Here is a 27,616-nt window from a genome sequence, read left to right on the forward strand (position 1 = left end):
CAGAAAAAATGGGTTTGGACACTTGTTATAAAGTTAAATAGGACCCAACTATCCCCCTCCTGAGTATGTTTAATCTAGAGAGAAGAAACTGTACACAAATATGTATAGCAACTCTAGTAATAATTTCTAAAATCTGGAAACAATTCAAATATCCTTCATTGTGTGAATGGATAAACTGTAGTACACACATAAAATGGAATAGTACTCAGCAGAAATAATGAACAGACTACTTGCAACAATTTAGATCTGAAAGGCATTGTGCTGAGTTAAAGATGCTGGTGTCAAAAGGTTATGAGCTAGGTGATTCCATTTATATGACACTCCTGAAAAGACAAAACTATAGTGATGGAGAGCAGATTAGTGATTGTTAGAGGGTAAAAATGGGGGAGGATGTGACTATAAAAAGATGGCATGAGGGAGTTTTGGGGAGTGATAGCATTATCCTGTATCCTGGTTGAGATGGTGACAACATCTATCTATTTGGGATGGGGACTGGTAGGGTAGGGGAATGTTTTAATTGCTATTATTAGGGCCTTTCTGTTCTTTCACTTTTAAAGTCAGTTTATTAAGCTCAATGATGAGAGTTATCAGAAAAATACCCTGAAAATTAATTTTTCTTAGGAAAAAAGAAAACTAAAATTGTCTCAGCATCACCGCAGATGTTGAGGCATTCAAGCCCAAGCACACCTCCTGTCACGTGCTGTCCGGTTTCCTGGATGGTCCTCTTCATCCTCAGCGGTAAGCCATCCACTTCCTGGAGCAGGTTCATCTACTTCCTCGTCTCCATCGTCCTCCGAGAACTGGAGATTAGGTATGTCAAGATTATTACCTGCTTCAAATTGCTCTCCCAACCCCTGTCTTCAGGTTAATTGTTTTTTCCTACTTGTTCTTCTTTCTTCATTTGGTTCTTAGTTTTCAGAGCCCTGTACTCAACTTTGCCTTTCAACTCAGATTCTCAATGTAACAGAAATGCCATGGATTAAATGTACTTTGGCTTCTTCTGTTTTCCTTCCTTTCTTTTTTCCTTTTAATTCTTTTATAGTTTTTACATGTTCTACTATTTCATTTACTTTTTCCTGTACAGTCAACACTTACGCAAAAATCATTATCATAGCAAGGTTTTCCTCCATGTGTAGCATTAGTAATTTAAAAATGTCTGAGAAATCTCATTTTCCTTGGGGATAACACTTCGTATGTGGAAAGTTTTTTCCTATATGTAAACTTGAGGATTTCTGGACAGTTTGCCATTTTCTCCAGCATTGCCTGTTATAGGATGATGAAACTGGTTGGATCTCCTGACACTCCTCAGCAGGATCTTGGGAAGTGAGGCGTCCTTGAAGTAGAATGTGGAGTCAGGGTAGTCCACACATGTTTTGGAAGGCTAGTTGTTAGAGGGATGGATCACTGTGGAGTCAAGCTGAAGAGCAGAGCAAGTGGACCCCAGAGTTTTCAGCTCCTTGCACTGCTCCTTGATGTGAGATGTCATCATGGCCCTTGCTGTGGCCCATGGGTTGCCCAGACATGGACTGAGCGAGGCACATGGCCACACTGTGTATCATCTTCTATTCTTGCTTTTGATTTTAATTTTGTGCATGTAATATTTTGATATTTTTAAAATGCTGTATGTCTTAGTCAGTTTGAGCTGTTGTAACAGAATACCACAGATTGGGTGGCTTAAACAGCAGACATTGACTTATCACAATTCTATATATAGGCTGCGAAGTCCAAGATCAGGGTGTCTGCATGGTTGGATTTGATGTGAGCCCTCTTCCTGGTCTGTATGCCTTCTTGCTCTCTCCTCACATTCTGAATACGCCTAATTTCTTCATAAGGGCAATGTTCCCCATGTATTGGGATTGACCCTTCCTAACCTTGCTGCATAAGCTTTGTTGCTTGGTTTTTTTGCCGCTGCTGATATGCTGGTTTCCAAGCATATTTTTATATTGCTTCCAGAGAGTGACCTGCCTAAACAATTAGATTTAGTTTACTGAGACATATGCTGTGCCTGCCATTTTTTTTGGTTCCCCTAAAGGCTCAGAAGTATGCTCAATAAATGCTGAGAGGCTAATGAGTTATGTGGATGCATATATAATTCTAATGCCTGGACTCTGTGCAGTAGCCCTCTAGTCTCAGCTGCTGCTCCTTTCACCCCAGACATATAGATGGTGTATGTGGTGGAGGTAGGGACTGGGATTTTAAATAAGTCAATGTCTGTAAACAAGGTGAAGTAAAATGTTTTCTCAGTGAATTTGATTAAAGAGTCATGTAGAAGTATCTTGAGGAAAGTGTGAGAAGCATACTCACTGGTCCAAACTCAATAAGTGGACACAGAGACAAAGAGAACAGCGGAGCGAGGCTTTAATGACGGTCATACGAGATTGGCTGTGTGATAGGCAGGCACACTTGGGACCGTTGGCACACGTAATTTATTCTCTAGTATGCGAGTCCTCCCCTGGTTCCTCATTGGCTGAGTACTGCAGGGCTCACATTCTTTCCTGGAGTCGCCCAAGCCAATTATATCCATATTGGGCCTTCTCTTACATTTGTCTTAATTTTATTGGTAGGTTTAAAAAACCCAAATAGGTATAGCCAGGTCCTTACCAATTCCCCACCCCACCAACTCCCACTTTCAGCCTGAGCAGCCTCCTGGCACATTTTCCAACATGTGGCCCTATGTTAATACCTTACTGTTAAAGTGTTTAAACCTCCTGGTGGGAATAAAACACATTTAGGTTTTATGCTTTTTCTAACAGAAAGGAAAGATGGTATGACCCCAAGAAGTATCAAAGGGATGGAGTCCCTGGGGTTCAGATATGTTCCTTAGCTTAGCAGATAGAACCTAGATATTTTTAAATAGATCATTTTTTGAGAGGAGGTTTAGGTTCATAGCAAAATTGAGCAGCAAGTGCAGAGATTTCCCATATATCCCTGAACCTGCCCATACATAGCTCTCTCCACCACATTTGCTACAATTTTGGACATGCATCTGTACTTTTTATCACCTGAAATCCACAGTTACTATGGATTCACTCTTCATGTTGTACATGCTTTGGGACAAATGTATGACATGTATCCATCATTGTACTGTCTATCATACAAAATAGTTTCACTGTCCTAAAATCCTTTGAGCTCCACCTATTCCTCCCTTCCTTCCTCTGCTCCTTGGCAACTACTGATCTTTTTATTATCTGTGCAGTTTTGCCTTTTCCAAAATGTTGAACTTATATAGTACATAGCTTTTTTAGATGGGTTCCTTCACTTGGTAATATTCATGTAAGGTCACTACTTGTCTTTTCCTGGCTTGATAGCTCATTTGTTTTTAGCACTGAATAATAGTTAGTTGCCTGGCTGTACCAGAGTTTGCTTATCCATTCAGCTACTGAGGACATTTGGTTGCTTCTAAGTTTTGGCAATTGTGAATAAAACTGCTATAAATATCCACGTTCAGGTTTTGTTTAGACATAAGTTTTCAGTCATTTGGGTAAATACCAAGGAGTGTGATTGTTGGATCATATGATGAGAGCATGTTTAATTTTGTAAGAAATCACTAAACTGTCTTCCACAGTGGTGATACTGTTTTGCATCCCTGCCAACAGTGGGTGAGGGTTCCTGTTGCTGTACATTCTCAACAGCATTTGCTATTGTCAGGATGCTGGATTTTGGCTGCTCTAATGGGGTGTATAGAGGTATCTTGTTTTAGTTGCATTTCTGTAGTGAGGTATGTATGGATCTTCTTCATATGCTTATTTTCCAACTATATATCTCCTTTGATATGGTGCCTGTTAAGGTGTTGGCCTATTTTAAAATCAGGTTGTTTGGTTTCTTTCTGTTGATTTTTAAGAATTCTTTGTATATTTTGGATAACAGTCCTATATCAGATATGTCTTTTGCAAATATTTTCTTGAGACTGTGACTCTTTTTTTTTATTGTTTGAAGTATCTTTCAGAGAGCAGAAGACTTGAGCTTGAATGAAGTCATGGGTCTGCTCCTTTGGTCTTGTATCTACAAAGTCAGAACCAAACCCTAGATCACTGAGTTTTTTTCTTATCTTGTCTTCTAGATATACTATAGTTTTCAGTTTTCCATGTGGGTCTGTGCCATTTTGAATTAATTTTTGTAAGGGGTATAAGGTCTGTGGCTAGATTTATTTATTTTTTTCATGTGGTTGTCCAGTTCCAGTACCATTTGTCAAATACACTATCTTTTCTCCATTGTTTTGTCACAAATAAGTTGTCTATATTCATGTGGGTCTATTTCTGAGCTCTCTATTCTGTTGCATTGATCTGTGTGTTTATTCTTTCACCAGAACCACTCTATCTTAATTATTGTAGATCTATAGTAAGTCCTGAAGTTGGCTAGCATCAGTCCCCCAACTCTTCTCCTTCAGTATTGTGTTTGCTCTCCTAGGTCTTTCATCTCCATGTATACTTTAGAGTCAGTTTATCAATATCTGCAAAATAACTTGCTGGGATTTTGGTTGGGATTTCATTGCATCTATAGATCAAGTTGGGAAGAACTGAAATCTGGATAATATTGAGTCTTTCTATCCATGATTCTGCAATATCTCCCCACTTACTTAGTCCTTCTTTGATTTCTTTCATAGAGTTTTACCATTTCTGAATATAGATATTATACATATTTTCTTAGATTTATATCTATTTCATTTATGCAGATTTCAGTGTAAGTGGTATTGTGTTTTTAATTTCAGTGTAACTTGTTTATTGCTGGTAAATTGGAAAGCAATGGACTTTTTAATATTAACCTTGTATGCTGCAACCTGGCTATAACTCCTAATTAGTTCTAGGAATTGTCAATTCCCTCAGATTTTCTGTATAGAGGATCATGTCATATGTGAAAAAAGTCTGTTTTATTTCTGCCATTCCAATCTGTATAAATTTCATTTCCTTTTTTGTCTTATTGTAATAACTATGACTTCCAGTACAATGTTGGAAAGCAATAGTGAAGGAGAAGTTTGTTGCTGATCTTAGTGGGAAAGCTTTAGGTTCCTCAACAGTAAGTATGATGATGTTAGCTTTAGGTTTTTTGGTTGGTATTCTTTATCAAGTTGAAGTTCCCCTCATTTTTAGTTTACTGTTTCTCTTGTGAATAGGTGTTTCATTTTGTCAAATGTGTTTTTGCATCTATTGATAGGATCATGTGATTTTTCTTCTTTTGCCTGTTGATATGATGGATTACATTAATTGATATTTCTAATGTTGAACCATCATCCTTGCATACTTGAAATTAATAAAACTTTGTAGCAGAATATAATTCTTTTCATTGTTGAATTTGATTTGCTAATATTTTGTTGAGGATTTTTGCATCTGTGTTCATGAGAGATATTGGTCTGTAGTTTTTCATTTTCATAATGTCTTTGGTTTTGGTATTAGGATAAGCTGGTCTTGTAGAATGAGTTTGGAAGTATTCACTCTGATTCTATTTTCTGAAGGAGATTATCAGGAATGCATATAATTTTTTCCTTAAACATTTGGTAGAATTCACCAGTGAATGTATCTGGGATTGATGCTTCCTGTTTTGTGAGGTTAATAATTATTGATTCAATTTTGTAATAGATAAAGCCTATTCAGATTGTCTATTTCTTGTTGTGTGAGTTTAGCAGATGGTGTCTTTCAAAGAATTGTTCCATTTCATCTAGGTTGTCAAATTTGTAGGAAGAGTTATTCATGGTATTGCTTTATGTCTTTTTAACGTTTATGATATCTGCAGCGATGTCCTCTCTTTAATTTCTGCTTTAGTAGTTTGTGTCCTCTCCCTTTTATTCTTAACCTGGCTAGCTGCTTATGGATTTTATCGATCATTTAAATAACCAGATTTTGGGCTTGCTGTTTTTTCTCTACTTAGTTCCTATTTTCAATTAAATTTATTTCTGTTATAATTTTTGTTATTTATTTTTATGTTTACTTTGGATTTAATTTGCCCTTTTTTTTCTAATTTCGTAAGGTGGAAGCTTAGATGGTTGATTTTGGATCTTCTTTCTTTTCTAATGTTCCATTATAATGCTATAAATTTCCCTCTAAGCACTCCTTTTACTATGTCCCACAAATTTTGGTAAGTTGTGTTTTCATTTTCATTTCATTCAAAATATTAAAAAATTTCTCTTGATGTTTCTTCTTTACCTACATATTATTAGAAGTGTAATGTTTAATTTTCAAATCTTTGGGATTTTCCAGCTATCTTTCTGTTATTTATTTCTAGTTTAATTCCACTGTGGTTTGAGAGTAGATATTGTATGATTTCTATTTTTTAAAATTTGTTTGTTTTATGGCCCAAAATATGGCCTATCTTGGTGAATGTTAGTGTACTCAGGCTTGATCTTGAGCTGAGTTCCCCTGATCAGGTACAAGACTGATTATCTGTAAATCAGAAAGCCACTTTATTATTTATAATTGGGTATAATTTTTTACATGAATACTTATATCTGTGATCCAGGCCTCCCCTCAGTCCTCCATATTAGTCCTGATGACTTCTTATATCAACATTATTTAAAAGGTTTGGCTGAGTGTGCCAAGCAGGATGGGTAAATAGGGGAGCACCACTGCTGCAAGAATGACCCACCAGTGAGGAAGATGGAGAATTCAGAGCTGGCTCCTGCAAGCACCTGGCCAGTTGGGCTGAGGGAGGAGCAGCAAAGCCAGGAAAGTATTGTCCACCTTCCACCTGCCAGTCAGGAAAGTTGGAGTGCTGCTGGGATGAGTGATCCAGGCAAAGTGGGTATGCAGAGGAATGCCTCTGGGGGTTGAGCTGCCAGTGAAGAAGATGGAGCATTTCAGAGCTAACTCCCATGAGCACCCAACCAGTTGGGCTGAGGGAGGGCTGGGAAAGTGTCATCCCCTGTCCTTTCTCTTCTAGAGAGAACTTCCTCCAACCCCAACCCTCTTTCACACTTCCCACTGCTGGCAAATCTCTTATACTGCCACCTCTGTGTTGGGGCCTCGGTGGGACCAACAGAATATGCCTGTCTTCCACAAGCAGCAGAAGTTTCTTCCCCCCAGAGTACTTGAATTCTCCATATTGTTCAGCCACATTAACCACCAAAGCACAATGCAATGTGGACTCGTATTCCTGGAACAGATCTCCAGGGCCAGGTGTGTGGATTCCTGAGTGTTTATCCCATCTCCTCTTCATTCCTCTTCCTCCCACTTTGGGGCTGGGATGGGGAAGGACTTGGGTCCTGATCAATCATGGCTCTGCTCTTTTGCCCTTCTCAATATAGTCCTCTCTTCTTCACCAGATGTAAATAGTCTGTTCTGCAGTCTTCAGGTCATTTTCACAGTTCGCTGTATTTGCTATAGTTGCTTCCTTGGTGTGAATGTGGGAGGAGGTTTTTGCCTTGCCATCCTACTCTGCCATCTTTTTGCCTCCCCAGGTTTCTGCTTCTGGGCAAGCAGAAGTTAACACAGCATGTTCCCAGGGACAAAGAACAAAGGACTTCTGTTGCCTCTGCTATATCCCTATCCCCATTTCCCTGGGTCTTAAGCCCACCATCACTTGTCATGTACTAGGGCAGCCCTCCTACCTGAAAATGTTTCATGTATTTGTTTGCTTGCTTAGTGTTTGCTTTCCCAGTAGAGCAGAGATTTTATCTATCATTTATTTATTTGCAACACCTACAGCATTTCTAGGAATCTAGAAGTTCAATGAATATTGTCTAAATGAAGGCTAGAAAGCCCCTCAACCCTTCTTATAATCACCAAGTCGTTCATGCCTTCAGGTTTGAGAGGCCAGGGACATTTGGGTTACATAGCTAAAACTCAGATCTGTCCATGTCCCTTTGCCTCTCATAAGTTTCCAGTGCTTCCATGCTTCTAACTGGCTATGGTATAAATGCTTTAAAATTCACCCTGTTAACACAGCAGGGATGATGTCTTTGATCTGGCCCCTGCTTGCATGCTGATCTCATCTTTCACAATGCCTGCTGTCACATTTTACCTCCCAGAAGCACTTAGGAGTTTGCTGCTTCTCCTACACATCATGATGTCCCTCCTCCATGCCCCTTTCACACTGGCCCCTCTGTACCTCCCTCATTCTTTTCATCTCTCTCAGACATACTTATCCTTTGAGGATTAACTAAGCTCGTACATCTAATGTTCCATTTAATGCTATAAATTTCCCTCATCAGCACTGCTTTTACTACATCCTACAAATTTTGGTAAGTTGTGTTTTCATTTTCATTTCATTCAAAATATTTTAAGATTTCCCTTGATGTTTCTTCTTTACCTACATGTTATTAGAAGTATAATGCTTAATCTTCAAATATTTGGGGATTTTCCAGCTATGTTTCTGTTATTTATTTCTAGTTTAATTCCACTGTGGTTTGACAGTAGGTATTGTATGATTTCTATTTTTTAAAATTTGTTTGTTTTGTGGCCCAAAGTATGGCCTATCTTGGTGAATGTTAGTGTACTCAGGCTTGATCTTGAGCTGAGTTCCCTTGATCAGGTACAAGAGTGATTATCTGTAAATCAGAAAGCCACTCTACTGACTGGCAAATAGAGGGTGGACTATTTTTTATTGAGTCTTCCTGCCCTCGTTCAGCTCAACTGGCAAGATGCTTGTGGGATCCAAACCTAAACTCTCTACTGGCCCTATTGTCACAACCCCAGTGTTCCATGGTGTGCCTGCCCCACCAAACACATACCAGCAGTGGCTGCCATTGCTGACTTGTGGCAAAAGATGGCCTCACCCACAACAAGTCCCAGCAGAAGCACCTTGTGTCACACAAAAGGCACACAGAGGTGAGCTGCGGGGATGAGCCACTATGAGCAGATGGGCAGAAGAGCAAGCCCTACCCACAGTTCACCAAGAGCAACTTCAGCTCAGCTGCAAAAGAGAATGAGGCACTTGTCAGCAAAGAGTTCTGAGCTTCTGGGGCACCACAGGATGCCCACTTCATAAAGTCCTTACTTTCCAGACCAGGAGGGCATAGTTGATCTGTCTAATACAAAGGGAGAAACACAGAAATCCAGACAAAATAGGAGGCAGTGGAAAATGTTCCAAACAAAAGAACAAGACAGAATACCAAAAAAAAGGGCTAAATGAAACAATCTTCTTGATTAGCAATCTTCTTGATAAAGAATTCAAAGTAACAATCATAAATTTACTCACTGCACTGAAGAGAAGAATTGATGATATCAGTGAGAACTTCAACAAAGAGACAGAAAATATGAAAAGAGCCACTCATAGCTGAAGAATACAATAACTGAAATGAAAAATACAACAGAGCGAATGAATAGAAGACTGCTTGAGGTAGGAAACAATCATTAAGATGGAAATTAGAGAACAGGAAAATAAGAAGGCTAAGAGGGAAAAAGGAGTCTTTAGAAATGAGAAGATGCTAAGAGAGCTGAGAGACAATTCCAAATGAAACAATATTTGCATAATAAGAGTGCTAGAAGTACAGGAGGGAGACAAAGGCATAGAAGTCTCTTTGAAGAAGTAATTGCTGAAAACTTCCCCAATTTGGGGGAGGAAATAAACACTCAGGTTCTGGAAGCCCAGAGAGTCCCTAACAAGATGAGCCCCAGGATGACAACATCAAGATATATAGTAATTAAAATGGCAAAAATTCAAGATAAAGAGAGAATCTTAAAAGTAGCAAGAGGAGGAAGACAATTACCTCTAAGGGAAACTCCGTAAGGCTATCAGCAGATTAATCAGCAGAAACTTTACAAGCCAGAAGGGAGTGGCATGACATTCAAAGTATCAAAAGGGAAGAACCTACAACCAAGAATTCTCTACACAGCAAGGTTATCATTCAGAATTAAAAGAGACATTCAAAATTTCCCAGGTAAACAAATGTTAATAAAATTCACCACACTAAACTGGCCTTACAGGATATGTTAAAGGAACTTCTGTAGATGGAAATGTTTTAAGTTTAAATATTTTTCATTAATGAAAATAGACCTACAGTAAGGGTAGTAGACCAATTGCTTACAAAGCAAATATGAAGTCCAAAAACCAAAACAAAAGTAATAAAATTAACTATACACAAAATTAGTCAAGGGATACACAAAAAATGCAGATTATGGCATCTAATACATAAGAGTGTGGAGGAGGAAGAAGAATAAGAATAGTGCCTTTAGAATGTGTTCAAAATAGAGCAATGACCAAGTTAAAATAGACTGTATTATATTTAGGAAACTATCTATGAACCTTATGGTAACCACAAACTAAAGCCTATAGTAGATACACAAAAGAAATTGAAAAAATAAAGGAATTGAAGCATCATGCTAAAGAAAACCATCCAATAACAAGAGAAGAGTATAAGAGAGGAAGACAGGAACAGAGGAACTCTCAAAACAACCAGAAAACAATTAATAAAGTGGCAATAGTACATACCTATAAATAACTACATTAAATGTAAATGGTCTAAAGGCACAAATCAAAAGACACAGTGTGGCAGAATGGATAAAGAAACAAGACCCATCTTTATGTTGCCTAGAAAAGACTTATTTCAGACCCAGAGACCATAGACTGAAAGTGAAAGGATGCAAAAAGATATTTTATGCAAATAAAAGGGAGAAAGAAGCAGGAATAGCAGTACTTACATCAGGACAAAATAGACTTCAAAGAAATTAACAAGAGACAAAGAAAGACATTCCACAGTAAAAAAAGGATCAGTCCAAGAGGATGCAAAAGTTGTAAATATCTATAGACCCAAAACAGGAGCACCCAAATTTATAAACAAATACTAATAGACCAAAATGGAGAAATATATTGCCATATAATCATAGGGGGATTTTAACACCCCACTTACATCAATGGATAGATCATCCAGACAGAAAATAAATAAGGAAATGGAGGCATTGAATGACACCTTTGAGCAAAAGGACTTAACAGGTATATACAGAACATTCCACCCAAAAGCAGCAGGATACAAATATTAGGGTACAAAAAGATTGAAACCGTATAATTCATCATTTCAGACCACAATAGTGTGAAACTAGAAATCAATTACATGAAGAAAACAGAAGCCATAAAACACATGGAACCTAAACAACATGCTTCTAAATAATCAATGGATTAGTGAACAAAGAGGAACTTAAACAATACATGAAGACAAGTGAAAACAAACACAGCAGTTCATATTTTGAATACATAGCAAAACAGGCCTACCTGAGGAAACAATAATATTCCTAGATAAACAATCTAATTCTACAACTAAAGGAATTAGAAAAAGAACAAATGGAGTCAAAAGTTAGTAGAAGTAGGAACATAATAAATAAAGATCAGAGCAGAAATATATGAAATAGAGAATAAGAAACAGTAGAAAAAATGTCATTGAAACCAAGAGCTGGTTCCTGGAAGAAAGAAATAAAATTGACAAACCCCTAGCCAGACTTATCCAGAAAAAAAGAGAGGGGGCACAAATAAACAAAAGCATAAATGAAAAAGAAGTTACAACTGACCACAGACATTCAAAGAATTGTTATAGAATTATATGAAAAGTTATATGCCAATAAATTGGACAACCTAGGAGAAATGGGGAAATTCTTAGCAAAGAACAATCTTCTAAGACTGACCTGGGAAGAAACAGAAAATCTGAGCAGACAGATTAACAGCAATGAAACTGGACTAGTAATAAAAAAAACCTCCCAACAAACAAAATTCTAGGAGTAGATGGCTTCACAGTTGAATTCTACAAAACATTTACAAAAGAGTTAATATGCATCCTTCTTAAAGTATTCCAAAAAATAAAAGAGGGAATACTTCCAATTTCAGTTTATGAGATTGGCATCTAAACCCAAAAACGGACAAAGAAAATACAAAAAAGGAAAATTATAGACCAATATCACTCATGAAAATAGATGTAAAAATCCTCAACATAATATCAGCAAACCAAATTTAAAAATACATCAGAAGGATCCTTTGTCATGACCAAGTGATTTATTCCAGGGATAGCATTCGTAAATCAATATGATATACCACTTTAACAAAGGAAAGAATAAAAATCATATGATCATCTCAACAGATGCTGAAAAATCATTTGAAAAAATTCAATATTTCCTCATGATAAGAACTCTTGATGAAATGGGTATAGAGGGAACATATCTCAACATAATTAAGGCCATATATGATAAAACCACAGGCAACAACATACTCAATGGTGAAAAAAAATGAAAGCTTTTTCTCTAAGATCAGGAAGACAAGATGCCCACTTCCACCAATTTTATTCGACATGGTACTGGAAGTTCTAGCCATGGCCATCAGACAAGGTAAAGAGATAAAAGGCATCCGCATTGGTAAGGAAGAAGTTAAACTGTCACTATGTGCAGACAACATTATCCTATATATAGAAAACCCTAAAGACTCCACCCAAAAAGTGCCAGAACTAATAACTGGTTTTAGCAAAGTCACAGGATACAAAATCAATACATAGAAATCTGTTGCATTCTTATACATTAACAGCAGACTAGCAGAAAGAGAAATCAGGAAAACAATTCTATTTATAATTGCATCAAAGAGAATAAATTATCGTGGAATAAACCTAACCAGGGAGGTGAAAGACCTATACTGCACTCTGGAAATAATAGGACAGTAATAAAAAAAACTAAAGAAGACATAAATAAATGGAAATCTATTCCATGCTCATGGATAGGAAGAATTAATATTATCAAAACATCCATCCTGCTCAAAGCAATCTAAAGATCCAATGCAATCCTATTAAAATACTAATGACATTTTTCAATGAACTAGAGCAAATAAGCCTAAAATTCATATGGAACCACAAAAGACCCTGAATAGCCTAAGCAATCTTGAGAAAGAACAAAGCTGGGGTGTTATGCTCTATGACTTCAAGCTATGCTATGGTCAATTAATATATAATAAAGGAGCCATGAATATACAATGTGGAAAAGACAGTTTCTTCCATAAATGATGCTGGTAAAACTGGACAGCTACATGCAAGAGAATGAAACTGGATGACTCCTTAACACTATACACAAAAGTGAAATCAAAATGGATTAAAGACCTAAATATAAAACATGAAACCATAAAACTATTAGAGGAAAACATAGGCAAAAATCTCTTGAACATAAGCATGAGCAATTTTTTTCCTGGACCTATCTCCTCGGGCAAGGGAAACAAGACCAAAAATGACCAAGTGGGACTACATCAAACCAAAAGTATGGCAAAGGACACTAACAACAAAACAAAAGGCAACTGACAGTATGGAAGAATATATTCATAAATGATATATCTGATAAGGGATTAACATCCAAAATATACAAAGAACTCATATGACTCAACCCCAGAAAAACAAATAACCCAATTAAAAAATGGGCAGAGGATCTGAACAGACATTTTTCTAAAGAAGAAATACCGATGACCAACAGGCACATGAAAAGATGTTCCACATTGCTAATCATCAGGGAATACAAACCCAAACCACAATGAGATATTATCCCACAGATTTCAGAATGGCTACTGTCCAAAATACAAGAAATAACAAGTTTTGGCAAGGATGTGGAAGAAAGGGAACCTTCCTGCACTGTTGGTTGCAATGTAAATTTGTGCAGTCACTGTGGAAAGCAGTATGGAGGTTCCACAGAAAACTAAAAATAAAAATTACACATGACCCAGTAATTCCACTTCTAGGAATTTACTTGAAGAAAACAAAAGTCTCTGATTTGAAAAGATATATGGACCCCTATGTTTATTGCTGCATTATTTACAATAGCTAAGATATGGAAGCAACCAAAGTATCTGTCATTAAATGTATGTATAAAGAAGAGGTGATATGTATACATAATGGAATATTACTTAGTAATAAAAAAGAATGAAATCTTGCCATTTGTGACAACATGGATGGGCTTAGAGGGTATTATTCTAAGTGAAATAAGGCAGGTGGAGAAAGGTAAATACCATATGATTTCATTTATTTGTGGAATCTAAAAACAAACAAAACAAAATGAACCAAATAGCAATAGACTCATAGACACTGAAAAGTGAGTGATGGTTACCATGGGGGAGGGACTGGGCTTGGGTGGGTGAAATAGGTGAAGGGGATAAAGAGGCACGGTCTCAATCACAATATAATTAGTCATGGGGATAGAAGTAGAGCATAAAAAGAAAGTCAGTAGTTTTGTAACATCTTTCTATGTTGACAGACAGTAACTCTACTAGTTGGGGGTAAACATTTAATAATAAACATAACTGTTAAATCACTTATATTGTATACTTGAATCCAATATAATATTGTATTTCAACGATACTTCACTAAAAAAATTTAGAAAGTAACCTGCATTTTCATCATTATTCATTCAATTCAATATGGCCACAAAAGCAGTGCTGCACATTACAGTCATCTCTAAGAGGGTTTCACTTATCTCCTTACTGCAGAATCATAAAATCTTTATTAAATATTTTGTTTCCTGTAAGTCCTTCCTCAGCTTCATCCACCAGGGAGAGGAGGTGATGATAGACTGGAATTCTGTGGTTACATAGGAACTCACTAAGGCAGGGAGAGGAAAGAACATTCTGTCAGGGGAACACAAAATGAGCTTCAGTTTCTGAGGCCTAAGAGATCATGTCAAGTTTAAAGAAGGCAAAATAACTCAGGATCGTTATGCCTTGCTAAGATTTTGGTGAGTGGCATGTACAGAGGTCATTTTAGAAAAATCCCCCTGATGGAAGAGTGGAAAATATTTGGGTGGTGGAGACACTAAAAGCAGTTAGAAACTTGGGGCAATAGAAAGGAAAGAAAGGAATCCAAGAGGGAAAAGGTGAGTGGAAATAAATGGAAGGTTAAAGTCCTAGATATCTCTATATGGTGGAAGGGCAGGCACTGTAGGAATAACACGAGACAACAGAAAGTTAGAGGTTTGTTAGAGTGTAATTTATTAGGGTACCTCATGCAAAACCCAAAAGGACTTCCTGGGTGGTGGAATGTTGAAGATGTGGATCTGGAGGTGAGGAACCAAAGTGTCATGGCCGCTTAGAGATGGTGATGATACGGCAGCTTGCCTCCAGTTTCATGACCAGATTGTTTAGGAGTAAAAGGATGCTTGGAAGTGAGGTCATCACCTAGAATGGAAGAGACGATGGCATACAGAGGCACTCAAAGTAAATGAATAAGTGACTGGGTCTCATATACCTCCCCTTGACATAAGTTGTTCTGGTGTCAGAACAAACTTCAAGTCACAGGCAGTACCTGGCATAGTTTAATATAGGAGGGGAGGATCTCTGATCCAAGGGAGGGCTTCCTTACCCCAGTAAAGTCATTCCTACCCCCAGGGGTTTGGCATGAACAAGTCCTTGTTATGTGTGCTTGTAAAGCACATTGTTTACCTCATCTACATAGCACATATCATAGGCTGAAACGTTTTGTGACTTGTTTTGCCTATTTGCTCCCTATTCTTTCATGGTAGGGACTCAAAGGACCTGAAAAAGCAAAATTATCTGTGAAACCTAGAGCTAGCTGTTGGTGAATTACTCAGTCCTGCTGTAATTATAAAGGCACTTGCACATCTCTGCTATATGAAACAGAATAGGATAACTTAGGGTTTTAGTTAAGGGTGGGCAGGGTTTGGATGAATGAGTGGGGAATTCAGTACAGGAACAGAAATAGCCTAGGCCTGGTAAGGGTAGGGAGAGAGAGAAGCTACCAGGGCAGAGAGTCATATGGAGAGGCTGCCTTGGGAGAAGCTGGGGCCTGGGGAGTTCTGCTCTTTGGTGGAGACCGCCCTGCAGGAAGGAAGCCAGTGGAGTAAGTACCTGTGCTTCCCTGCCCCTCACTCTCTGATCTGTTGCCATGCCCCATTTGCCAAGCCCCCTAGTAGCTGGAGGGTAGGGAACCCTTTGATGTGTCCATCACTTCACCTCCAAAGCAGAGAAGGAGACTGAGTTTGGAGGTGCTGTTAGGTTCTTTCAGCATACTGCCTTTCTCACAGGCCTGTTCAGGCAAGTGACACTCTCTCAACTTGCCTGGAAGATTTAGTCATCTCCAAAAGGGCATGCTAAACTATGTCTAGGGGTAGAGAAGGAAGTGGATCTGTTTGTTTGTTTATATACTCAAACCTTTTTCTACAATAGCTAAGAACCCAAACCACAGGCAATAATGGGTAATGCATAGATGAACACATCTCAGTCAAGTCCAAGGGGACATGTAAGGTCTTCTAGAGGGAGTCAATCAAGAAGGCAACGTAGGAGGCCCCTGAACTCCCATCCTCCCATGGCCACACTGAATAGACAGCTATCCATGAGCAATTACCTCTGAAAGAAATCTAGAAACTAGCTGAATGTCTCCTAGCATCAGTCTAATGAGAAAATATCCACATTGAAAATAAGAAAGGCCGACACACACTCTTGGCCATAAGCTACATCACCAGGATGGCATACTACAACCAGGAAGGTATTCACAACATCCATCATCTCCCTGATTAATAATGGGTTTGGACTCCACATCTAGTGCTCCAACTTTCAAGACTTCTACCTGAGGGGTGAGTCACCCAAACATTTAGCGCTAAAGCCTATGGGCTGCACCCACAAGATCCACAAGACTACAGCAAAGAAAGAAGCAGTTGTTAATGGGCATGTGGGCACTCACTGCTGCTATCCCCCAAGGCTGAGCACAGGGAAAGCAGGCAAAAAATACCAATTTTCTAGTCTTTTCCCTGGTAGAGGTACATCTGCATACTTTGAAGGCTGCTGTCTGAGGGTCAGGTTTCTAATTTGCTGCCTGAAATCCTCCCTGAGGACACCACCCTGCATCCTTCCTCTTGCCTATTCTAGTTTTCAGTATCTCCCTGGAAAGAGCTTATACACATATCTGTACCCCAGCTTTTGAGCTGCCACCTGATGGACAGGCCCCTGAGTACCACAAGACTGTGGTAAACAAAGAAAAAGTTCTTAATCAGCTATCTCTCCAAGGCTCAATGCAGAGGAACCAGACAAAACCCATCTCTTAGTCTTTCCCTGAAAGGGGTCTATCTGTGGACTTTGAAAACTGCTGCCTGAGAGGCAGGCTTTGAAAGCAGCACACCTCTAGGTGGTGCAGCAGTTCTCTCTAGAGGCTGGGGCAACGGGTGGACAGCTCCTCTGCCTTCTTCTACTAGCCTGCTCCAAGTTGCCAATAATTCCCTGGAAGGAGCTTTTACACACATCTGGCACCTCAGATTTTGCAGCTTCTACCTGAGGTGTGGTCCCCAGGACACCTGACTCTGATAGCCAGTGGAGTTTATATTCACAACTCTTATAGGGCCGTGGCAACAAAGAAGCATTTCTTAATGGGTAAAAAATCCCTTCTCTCATTGGCTATAAGCCCAGGTCCTGCACAAAGATAGCAGACAGAAACACTCATTTTCCAGTTTCTCCTTGAAAGAGGCCTAACCACATACTTTTCCAGCTGCTTCCTGCAGGTCCAGCTTCCAATCAACCTGCATCTAGGTGCTGATGGGATTGTCCTTTTTGAGGGATCTTGTTGTACCTCTAACTCTTGGGAGCCGCTAAGAACAAAGAAAGTGGCTAGGATAATCACAAAGATTTGAGAGACAACCAGGAGCTCATGCAGGACTGACTGATGGGTCTATCTGCATGGGACCACTCTGTCCACACTATAATAGGTGGCTGTTTTATCTAATATGCTGAAACCAATATAGAGAGTTAAGGAAAATGAAGAAACAGAGGGATGTGTTCCAAACAAAAGAACAAGATAAATCTCCAGAAACAGGTCTTACAGAAACAGAGATAAGTGATTTACTCATAGGGAGTTCAAAATGACAGTCATAAATATTCTCATTGAGGTTAGGAAATAAATACAGGAACAAAATGAGGATTTCAACAAGGAGATTGAATATGGTAAAAAGCGCAAAATAGAAATCACAGAGCTGAGGAATATGGTACTTGAGCTGAAAAATTCAATAGAGGGGTTCAGTGGCAGACTAGATCAAGTGGAAGAAAGGGTAAATAAACTTGAAGACAAGGCAGTGGAATTCATCCAATCAGAGGAGCAAAAGGAAAGAAGAACAAAAGAGTAAAGATAGCTTCAGGGACTTGTATGATACCAAGAAGCAGAAAAATATATGCATTATAGGGAGGAGGAGGAGAGAAAGAAAGGACCAGAAAATTTACTTAAAGAGATAATGGCTAAAAACTTCCCTAATCTCTGCAAAGAAAAAGACATCCACATCTAGGAAGCCCAGACTTCCAAATAAAATGAATCAAAAAGATTTATACCGAGACATATTATAATTAAATTATCAAAAGTTAAAGACAAGGAGAGAATCTTAGAAGCAGCAAAAAAGATGCAACTTGTTATACACAAGGGAACCCCTATACGACTATTATCAGAATTTTCAGCAGAAACTCAGCAGGCCAGAAGGGCTTGATATGATACAGTCAAATTGCTGAAAGAGAAAAAAAGTGCCAACCCAGAATACTCTACCTGACAAACTTGTCCTTCAGAAATGAAGAAACGTAAGGTGTTTTCCCTATAAACAAAAGTTGAAGAAGTTCATCACTGCTAGACAGGTCTTATAAGAAATGTCAGATGGAGTTCTTCAAGCTGAAATGACAGAATACTAATTAGTAATAGGAAAACATGAAAATATGAAGCTTATTTGTAAAAGTAAATACACAGTTAAATTCAGAGTACTTTAAGGCTGTAATAGTGATGGAAGCAAAAAAGAAAAAGGTACTTCCATGGCTATTATGTTTCAGTAAAGTTTTTAATGGCATAGGAAAATAAATGTGATCCATTGTGCAAAAAAGCTCCAAATTTCTAGTCAATAATTTGCATGAAAAAAGAAAAGAGAACAGGTACTTGCACTTTCTACAATAAACAGGTATTACTTTAAAATCATAAACAGTATTATGAAGTCTGAGAAAGGATGGCTCTGGATAAGACTTCTTTCTAAGCCACTTTTTGTTAGCATTCCAGTAAGAATGAGAGAAAGGAATTGTCACCTGGGGCTCTTTGAAAGTGACAAAACTCCAGACAATCTGGGCCATGGCTACAGGTGTGCTCCTGTTGGGTTGTAAGGTAGAGCTGGGGAGGAGAATGGAGACATGGCCATGGGGCATATGTCTGCGTTAGCCAGCGCTCCTCTGAGGGTGAGGGGAGCACTGTATGGCTCCCCAAGCGCTGCTTCCTGCCCCTCAGAAGCACCCTATGTCAGTCAGGTGTGAGTATGTTTTTATATCTTACACAAAGGGACTGAACAGGCTGGTAGTTCCCCTGGAAGGAGCATCTCTCTGAAGAGAGGACAGGCGGGTGAGGGAGCCTTAGAGCGGGCTGCTCAAATGGAGAAAGGCCAGAACACAGAAGAAATGTTGGGAGTTGTTTCTAAAAGGCAGGGTCCACCCAGGTCACCGATTTCCCAGAGTCCAGAAGCAAGGCTGACTTGATCTGGTTAGAGCTGGGGCAGCCCCCTGTACTGGACTTTGCACAAGCTTATCAGGCGTTTACTTACTAACTCATTAACTAACAAACCTATCCACCCCTAGGAAGAGGAAGTTTTCACATTTTATACCATTGGGCTTTTATTCCTACCTTTCCTCTGGTTTGAGTCAAAGATGTGTGTAAGTTTTTCCTTCACAATAACAACTGGCTTTCTTCTTTTCTTCTGTGCAAAGATTTTGTGACCACAGCTTGACCTGGACTGAAAAGACATCAGTTGGAATGAAATTTGACTGTGGTCAGGAGGGACGTATTGTTTTAGCTTAGAGAAAGAAGTGAAATGTTCTCTTATAACTTGGTGGGAGTGTTTTCTGTGCCCAGGAAGGACTGACACCATAATTCCCTTCCCTCAGCGACGGGGCATGAAGGAACTCTTACCTGCATTCTGGGGCTGGAGACCCCTTCACCCCGGTTTGAAGTCAGATTTCTTTCCCTGTGACAGAAGATGGAGGAAGTTACTGGGCTTTTAAGTCATCTACTTCAGGTCATACTGTGGTTATATTTTTAGGTCCAAGAGGTTTGCTCATCATTTTTAGGTATAAGAGTTCATTCCAAATTTGGAAGATAAATGAAAATCCCTCCTGCATCTGGGAGTATTACTTATTCACATAGCACAGACAGGCCTCACCCAGTTTCCTGTGCTCTTGCCAGCTTGACTCATATTCCCCAGTAATGCCTGATTATTCCATCAGGGCTGGAACACAGGGAAATTGTGTGACCATAAAAGCATCATATTGTTCTTTCTTTCAGTTATCTCTGGACTTAAAGTCTAGATCTCTTTATTTTTTCTGGTACATTGATAAGAGGTGCTTCAAAGAGAGCCTCTTTTTGGTAGCTCCCTAATGTCATTCATTTGAAAAGAAAGTGGTTTTAAGGGTGACGTTAGCCATGCTATTCCTAAAGCTGGATTCCGAGACTGCTTTGTCTTTCTTCTGTATTCAGGTACATGAGTAACCCCGCAGAGTAGGGCTCTAAATCAACAGGGCACTTTTTCTGGACAAGCACGGGGGCACCAATGTAACCCATCTTGAAGCAGTAACAGAGCATACCTGTTCAGGGCTTCAAGAGTTTGGTTAAAACTACCTCAAACCAACAAGTCAACCAAACTAGCTTCATTTCTTAAGACAAAATCCCAGAGTGCTGATTTACTCAACTGGTTGTGTTTCCTGGGAATGTGATTCATTCATGCCCAGTGTAGGGAGAAAGAACAACATTTGAAGGCACGCTTTAACAAGAGGTGGACAAAACGCTGTTGTTTCTGGCTATCCTATCTTCTACAGTATGACATGAATGTTTCCAGGGGTCCTCTCTGGGGTAGGATTTGGAGATGATGGTTTTGAACTGCAGATAGGGGTGTGAGGACAGCTTGCTTCTGCCAGGCCTGAGGCTCCAGCGAGGGATTTTCTGCTCATTGAAGACAGGCAAGGAGGTCCTCTTTGGTGCTGGGGACATATGTTCCCTAACTAAGGATTCACAGCTAAAGCCACATTTCTGTGCCTCACTCCAAGGCTGGCCATGAGGGCTCAGGGAAGCCGGGAAGGGCAGCCATTAACCATCAGAAGCCAGGGGTCCCATTATTATAGCAACCAGCAAGGTCAGAGGAGCGGCCAACGACATGGCTGCTTTCACTGTGACTCGAATGGACATGGCTAGCAACTTGGCCTGAAAAAACATAAGGCTCCAGGAGTGTGGGCAGAAACACATCACAGGTTTTCAGCTCCATTTTGCATCACTGAGATCTAAGAGGCTACAAGTTGTCAACTCACAATACAAAGGGGATGCAAAGAGATTTGATTTCTTTATTCGACTGTGAGTGATTTTCCCTTCCACCCTGCCCCCATCCATTAGTTGGTGGGAAAAACTTACCCAAGTGTCAATTCAGTTTACGTTCATCGGACACACGTTTCTAGTGCTGAGCATTCTCTCAGCGGGCTCGCTATCTTCTGGCTTCTTGCCTTCAAGCTGGTATTATTTGATGGGTTTGGGTCATATATTATTAATTGCTTCATGGGAAAAAAAATCCATAAATGTAAAGTGCCAGCCAGTTATATGATTCCTGATCCACCTCAGAATGTGCTTTTCTCCCCAGGACTTCAGCTGGTGTTGCAGTTTACAGGATTCTGGTCTACATCCAATCTGTTCGACATTACATTGTGTTGTTTTTCACTTAACATTCTTCTGAATATATAGTAAAAGTCCTTGTATTTATTTTAATGGCCACATGCATTTCTATTGTAATGGGTACATGGGTCTTCAGAGATTAGTGCATTATACTCTTTAGAATTCCAATTTAAAGAAGGCCCCAACTTTTACTGAACCTCAATTCTGTCTGCAAACTCAGAGCTGGGGTTGTATTTGGACTTAGAACTATTTGGATTTGATCTCTTCCTAGGAAGAGTTAGAAAAACACCAAAGTAGAGGGATTTTTTCCCCCCAGGAAGTTTCTTCATATTTTCAAGTACTTTGTGGAGGCTGCACGGTGCTGCACAGGGTGCACAGGGTGCTGCACGGTGGGGGCCTCATCCTGCTCCTCGCATCTCCGTCAGCTTCCACAATTGGGCTGAAAAAATTTACAATGCTACGTGCAGCACCTTCAGGCAAGTCCTCCATCAGTACCTATGCCTAAGACTCTCCTGGGTAGATGTTCTCAAGCTTTACATCAAGGATTATTAGTTAGACAAATTCTCTGTCCAGGCAGGATTTCAGTCTGTATATCCTGAGATGGATGAATGTTGCAGGCAGACATACCCGGTCAGGTATGTATCAGATATTCAGACTGAACAGTAGGACTAGGGTATGTGGCTTAATTTATACCCCACAGAGATGATGCTTTTTAGGGGGAAGCTTCGGTGAAGGCTGCAGAGCCACCATCCTGCTCAGCCCTTGTCTTGGGTAGCCCCCCCTGCGCCCCTTCTCCACCTGGCTGAATGTAAACCATTTCTCAAGGTTCTGTTCGAACCCCATGCCTTCCTGGACCCCCAGCTCCCTCTGGGATCCCGCCCTCCTCTGGACCCCAGAGGACTGGCTCATCCTACTGAAAAGTCTACTAACCAATTAAAAGAAGGTGCCATCCCAGGGAAGAAAAATTGTAATTTTTTTGAGGTTTCCACAGTGATTTACTGTTCATAATTTTTATGACTTTTTCATGAAGATGATTCACATATTTAAAATAACCTCAAATAATTAAAAAGCATAATCACTTTAAATAACTGACATTTTACTGGCAAAGTTATGAACACTTACATCACAGGAATTCTTTCTTCTTACTTTTTAAAAAATAACACCGATGAGCTACTGGAAGCCATTCCACTTCTCTGTGAGGCCGAGGAGAAGGGGCCTTCTCAGGGCAGGGGAATGAATCAGAGGAGCTTCCCTCCCGCAGCACAGGCTTTGCGGACAGTGGGCTTCTCTCCTGGGGCTCCTTCGTGCAGTTCCAGAGCTGGGGCTTGTCTCAGGGCGGCGTGGGGCCCGCATCGTTCTGACTGCCTCCTCTGGGCGGCTCTGGTCCTAGCGCACATCGCTTCTTTCCTCTGATTCCTGTCCTGCACTGGGGACTCTAGCTGTGCGTGGCCTGGCTTCCAAACGTCTGCTTGTTCATCTGCCGATTCTGAGTGATGCTGACCTTTTTGGGGACTTGATGTCCGTGTCTCAGAGAACTTTATCTGTGGCTGTTGTAGCCTGATGGCAAATAATAAACATCTATTGAATTCACGAAGTGTTCAGCATCCCCAAGTACTATTGATAACAGTGAGAAAGTGCTTTTCAGTGCCACAGCAGGCCTCCCAAGATGTTCATTGCCTTATCCTCCAGGGAGTTCTTTTGAGGAGGTATTAATAATAATAATAATAATAGTAACAACAACAATGACAAAAGTAACTGTTTATTTAATACTCTGTGCCATCAACTTTATAGAATAAAACTCATGATGCACTAGGCTCCTCTTTGTAGGGAAATGAAAGCTAGGAGAGGGGAAATGATAATTAAGAGGCAGCCAGGTGTCTCCCGGAGGGTGGACTCCTCACCGCCACTGCAGGCAGTGCTCAGTCCGAAAGGAGGGCAGGGTGGGACTGCTTGGAGGTGTTCATTTTCCCTAAGGTCTCAATCAAGTGCCCAGCTAGGATGTAACTGCTTTGACAGCAAGGACTGAAGCTTCTTCCTCTTTGCCTCCTCAAATACCGAACTTGGTCTCTTGAAAAGGGTCAGTGCATACGTATGGGTGATTGGAGTATTGGTTTCTAAGTGGTCAGTCCTGGGTGTTGGTCCATCAGACAGAAACAGAAAGACACCACAGGGTGGAAGGCTGCATGTCTAAGTGTCTGAGTCTGTTCAGTGCAATACTGGTTGTGTTCACCCCACAGCAGCTGTGAATACATTTCTTGTGAGTGGCCACGACTTCTAGTTTTTAAGCACTTCCGAGGATCCTCCTGGTTGCTGAAGACCATTCTGAACTCCTGCTTGAACAGCGTTCAGGCATCCCTGTGTTTGCACCTGCTGCACACACAGCTTTTTGTGTCTGTTCTTCCCCCTTCGTGCTGTCAGATCCTTCTTCCTCTTTCTTCTGTTTCTTAAGAATGTAGCTGAGCAAAAGGTGCAGTTAGTAAGCTCTTTGCCTGAGGCTTCTTGGTTTTCATTTGCCCTTTGAAAATTCTGTTCTTTGAAGGTAGTCATAAACAGTGGGTGCTGAGTATATTTGGCATTAGTTTTATATTTGCGAATAAAACTGGTAGAAGATCACAGCTTACCTGAATAAACTCTTCTTAGCCTAACACCATAATAAGGTTAAAAAAAATTATAAAAAAGTTCAAGCAGGAATAAAAGTTTAATCTTGAGGAAATGTCACAGTTTTATTTTGCCCCAGAGTTGTAGCTCATAAAGATGGTCATCTTTGGTTTAAAGGTCAGTTTTGAGAGTATACACAATTTTCCTAGAATTGTTTATATTTATTCAAGACCTCATTCTGAGCACGAGTGAGTGCTAAGCTCCAATCAAATTTGAATACATCCTTGAAGACTCTGAGTCTGATCTGAGAATTTTTGCTCTAATTTAAGTTGTCAAATTCAAGATATTACAAAACAAGAGAACTGGAATTGATAAAAATTAGTAAGTAACTCTGGGTTTTACTACTGCTTTACCATTTACTTATTAGTGACTTGAAGCTAATATCATCATTATTAATGTGGAAAAGTGTAAAATGTAAAGGTTAACATTCCAAGAAATCCCTGTGTATATTCTGTAGCCTGATTAAAAATACTACATGTTGGCACTAAAATTATGGGCCTCAGTTTTACCACCCACAGTGTTTGGGGGAAGTAATTAATGAAGGATAAAGAAAAGCTATTAAGAGTCACGAGTTGTTTGTACTATCCTGTGGTCCTCCGGGAAAAGCGACTCTGTGGAAACATAAAGTCATGGTTCTTGTAGGAGGAAAGAAAATATGATGTGAGCATGAAATAAACACTTAGCTAGGTGGAGAGTCAAGGATGTGGGTTGTGGGAATGGCTAGTTACTTGTCTCACTTGATTAGACTTTTGGAAAACTTGAGGAATTCCAAATTGTTTTTCTAGCCTGAGAGCTGACTTCCTGTTTGGATATGGACAAGCCACTGTACATTTATTTCATAAAGAATACTTGAGAAATGGTTGAGAAATGTTCTTGATAGCCACAAGTTTTCACATTCCTCTTTGTCTTGTATAATCCCCAAGGACTTTGACAGTATCCCAAAACAGAATCAGAGGACAAAATATCCATGATCTTTATTCTGGAACATTCCAGAATTGGGTCTCAGAACATTCTATGTTAAATGGGTTAAATAGAAGAGTAGATTGAAAATTGGTGTAACTTTTTTAAATAGGTGACTTTGTATTAAGAAGATATAGGCAGCATTTATGCAATATTTATTTTTCCATTCATTCAATACCAGCTAGATTTCCATTGAGCACTACAGCAAGTGGCGTGCATGCCCCATCCCTGAGTTCTCCAGCAGGCGCAGCACAGAGCTCTTATGCACATTGGCAACTTCTGCCTTTAATTGTCCATGTCTCTTTGCTTTTCTTCTTGCAACCAAAAGAGTTTTGTTCAACGCCTGTGTGAGGCTGATGGAAGTGCTGGGAATTAATGTCCCTGGTCAGCCCTTAACCAATGGAGGATGAGAGTCGGTGAGTGATACTCCAGCTTTGCTATCCCCTGGTGGGGTGCTTCTGAAGGATGCTTCCCAGAGGGTGCTCAGCAGGACTGAGCTCTAGCTGCTTGCCATGGCAGTCAGCTCCCTGGCACACACTTTGTTGGCGATCCTCCCTCTCCTGCCCTGTTTGCCCCACTTGTGTTTCTTGGGATCATCTTCCCAATAAACTACCTAACCCAGAATTGCCTCAGGGTTTGCTTTCACAGGAACCCAGAGGCACACAAGCACATATTGTGATTAAGGCACCATGTTAGATGGGAGAAACTCTCAAGGGTCTAGTAATGGAGACAGAGAAAGGACTGAGCAAAACCACATCAGTAGCAGAATCACCACTCACTGTGAAGGGTGCATAGAAAACAGCTGTACAGGGATTCAGAGAAAAGAGAGATGGTTGCAGTGTGAGGTGTACAGAACCATGGAGGAAGCAGGATAAAGTTCAGGCTTGAATAATGAGTTGGACTTATGTTCCTACGGAGTTGGGAGGATAGCATTGAGTCTGCGGTGTGGGCCTGACAAATAGATCCACTGACTGGAGAGGAAGGGAAAGGAAGAGAACCGACATTTACTGAGCATAGGTTATTGGACACAACCTAAAGGGGACACGGTGATTAGGAACACGGATTTTACACACACTGTCATACTTAACCTTCAAATAACCATACGAGGAAGGTAAAGTTGTAGTTAACTTGGGCTGCTGTAACAGAATGCCATAAACTGGGTGGCATATAAACAACAGAAACTTATTTCTCACAGTTCTGGAGGTTGGAAGTCTGCTGACTCCAAATGCAAACCCCACCTCCAGTCCTAAAGATATGATAGAATTAGCAGTTTTATCTTGAAAACATGAATAAAATGGATTGTGCCCACTTAGCTATATGAAATATTTTGTCTTCACAATCTCTTTTGAGAATTGCCTGTGGTGAACATCACACTCAGTTTCATGCTTGTCCAATAATAAAATGGTTTTCGTTCTTTTACCTTTGTAGGGGGGATTTCTAGGTTGGGAGGAGAATTTGTTTCAATTATATTTCCCCAATACTACCTTATGTGGCCTCTTCTAGAAGACTAGTAAGGCAAAGCTGCTTCCAGAAAGGGTCTAGGGCACAGGGGAGGGGTGAGGTGTACCAGACCCACTAGGAGGCTTCCTTAATTCAGTAAATATTTATTGAGCACCTAGTATATGCCTGGCCTTGTGCTAGAGGTGGGCTGTTGGTGAAGTGCACTTTTTGATCACAGCTCAAAGGGGGAGGAAACCCACCTGCTGCCTGGGTGCCTCGGGACACAAATCAGATGTGGACTCCCAGCCTAGGAACTTGGGAGCTCAACAAAGGTGAAGAACCAAAGAACCTAAGATCTCTTCAAGGAGGTTTAAGCATGTCTTTTGGGGATTGGGCCTTGAAGAAGACCTAGAGCTCTTTTTTCCTAGAGTGGCACTCTTAGATGCACAGCTCCTGTGTTAATCATCTTTGCATGGTCAGACGGTATCTGAGTGTCTAATATGCAGTTAGTAACTATAAATGGCTGTTGATTACATGGAAGAAAGAAATTATTAATTTTTTCCTTGGGCCAGGAAAGACTCAGAGAGAAAACAAGGACCTTTCAAGGTGGTTGTGGGCGTGCATATTTACTGTTTCCCTCCGGGGAGGCTGTTCCCGATAATGCCGTTGTCTTACAGCTCATTCCTTAAGGGTTACAGTTTCACTTCCATGAATGTCACTCCTTCCTCCTGTTCTACCAGCTCTTCATGATTCCCTTTCTTGTTTACTCTTTTCTGTCCTCTTCTCTTTCCCTTCTCCCTTAGCAACTTCTCTCCCTATTGGAGTTGAGTAAAACTGAAACCTATCAATTAATTAGTCATTTTAGTGGGGCTATTTTTTCCTTTGAAATACAATACAATGTCTCTTCATTCCACAAGATACCCTTTACAATGTCTTCTTGCCATTCAGATTTGTCAGTTGACAAATGAACAGTGGAAGGTACACGTATTAGCTGCTAGTGCTGCTGTGATGAAGCACCAT

At 40.1% G+C, this 27,616-nt stretch overlaps 1 long non-coding RNA gene across 1 annotated transcript; it reads right to left on the minus strand.

Annotated features, from left to right (window-relative positions):
• Positions 1–821: 821 nt before the first annotated feature.
• LOC108384163 (uncharacterized) lies at positions 822–25,457 on the minus strand. Its single transcript, XR_001849953.3, has 4 exons — positions 19,796–25,457; positions 19,511–19,619; positions 18,404–18,523; positions 822–15,045 (listed from the first exon to the last, which is right to left on the minus strand). It is a non-coding gene; the product is annotated as an uncharacterized lncRNA (long non-coding RNA).
• Between the last annotated feature and the right edge of the window lie 2,159 nt (positions 25,458–27,616).

Source organism: Manis javanica, chromosome 13, assembly GCF_040802235.1.
Source record: "Manis javanica isolate MJ-LG chromosome 13, MJ_LKY, whole genome shotgun sequence".
NCBI lineage: Eukaryota > Metazoa > Chordata > Mammalia > Pholidota > Manidae > Manis > Manis javanica.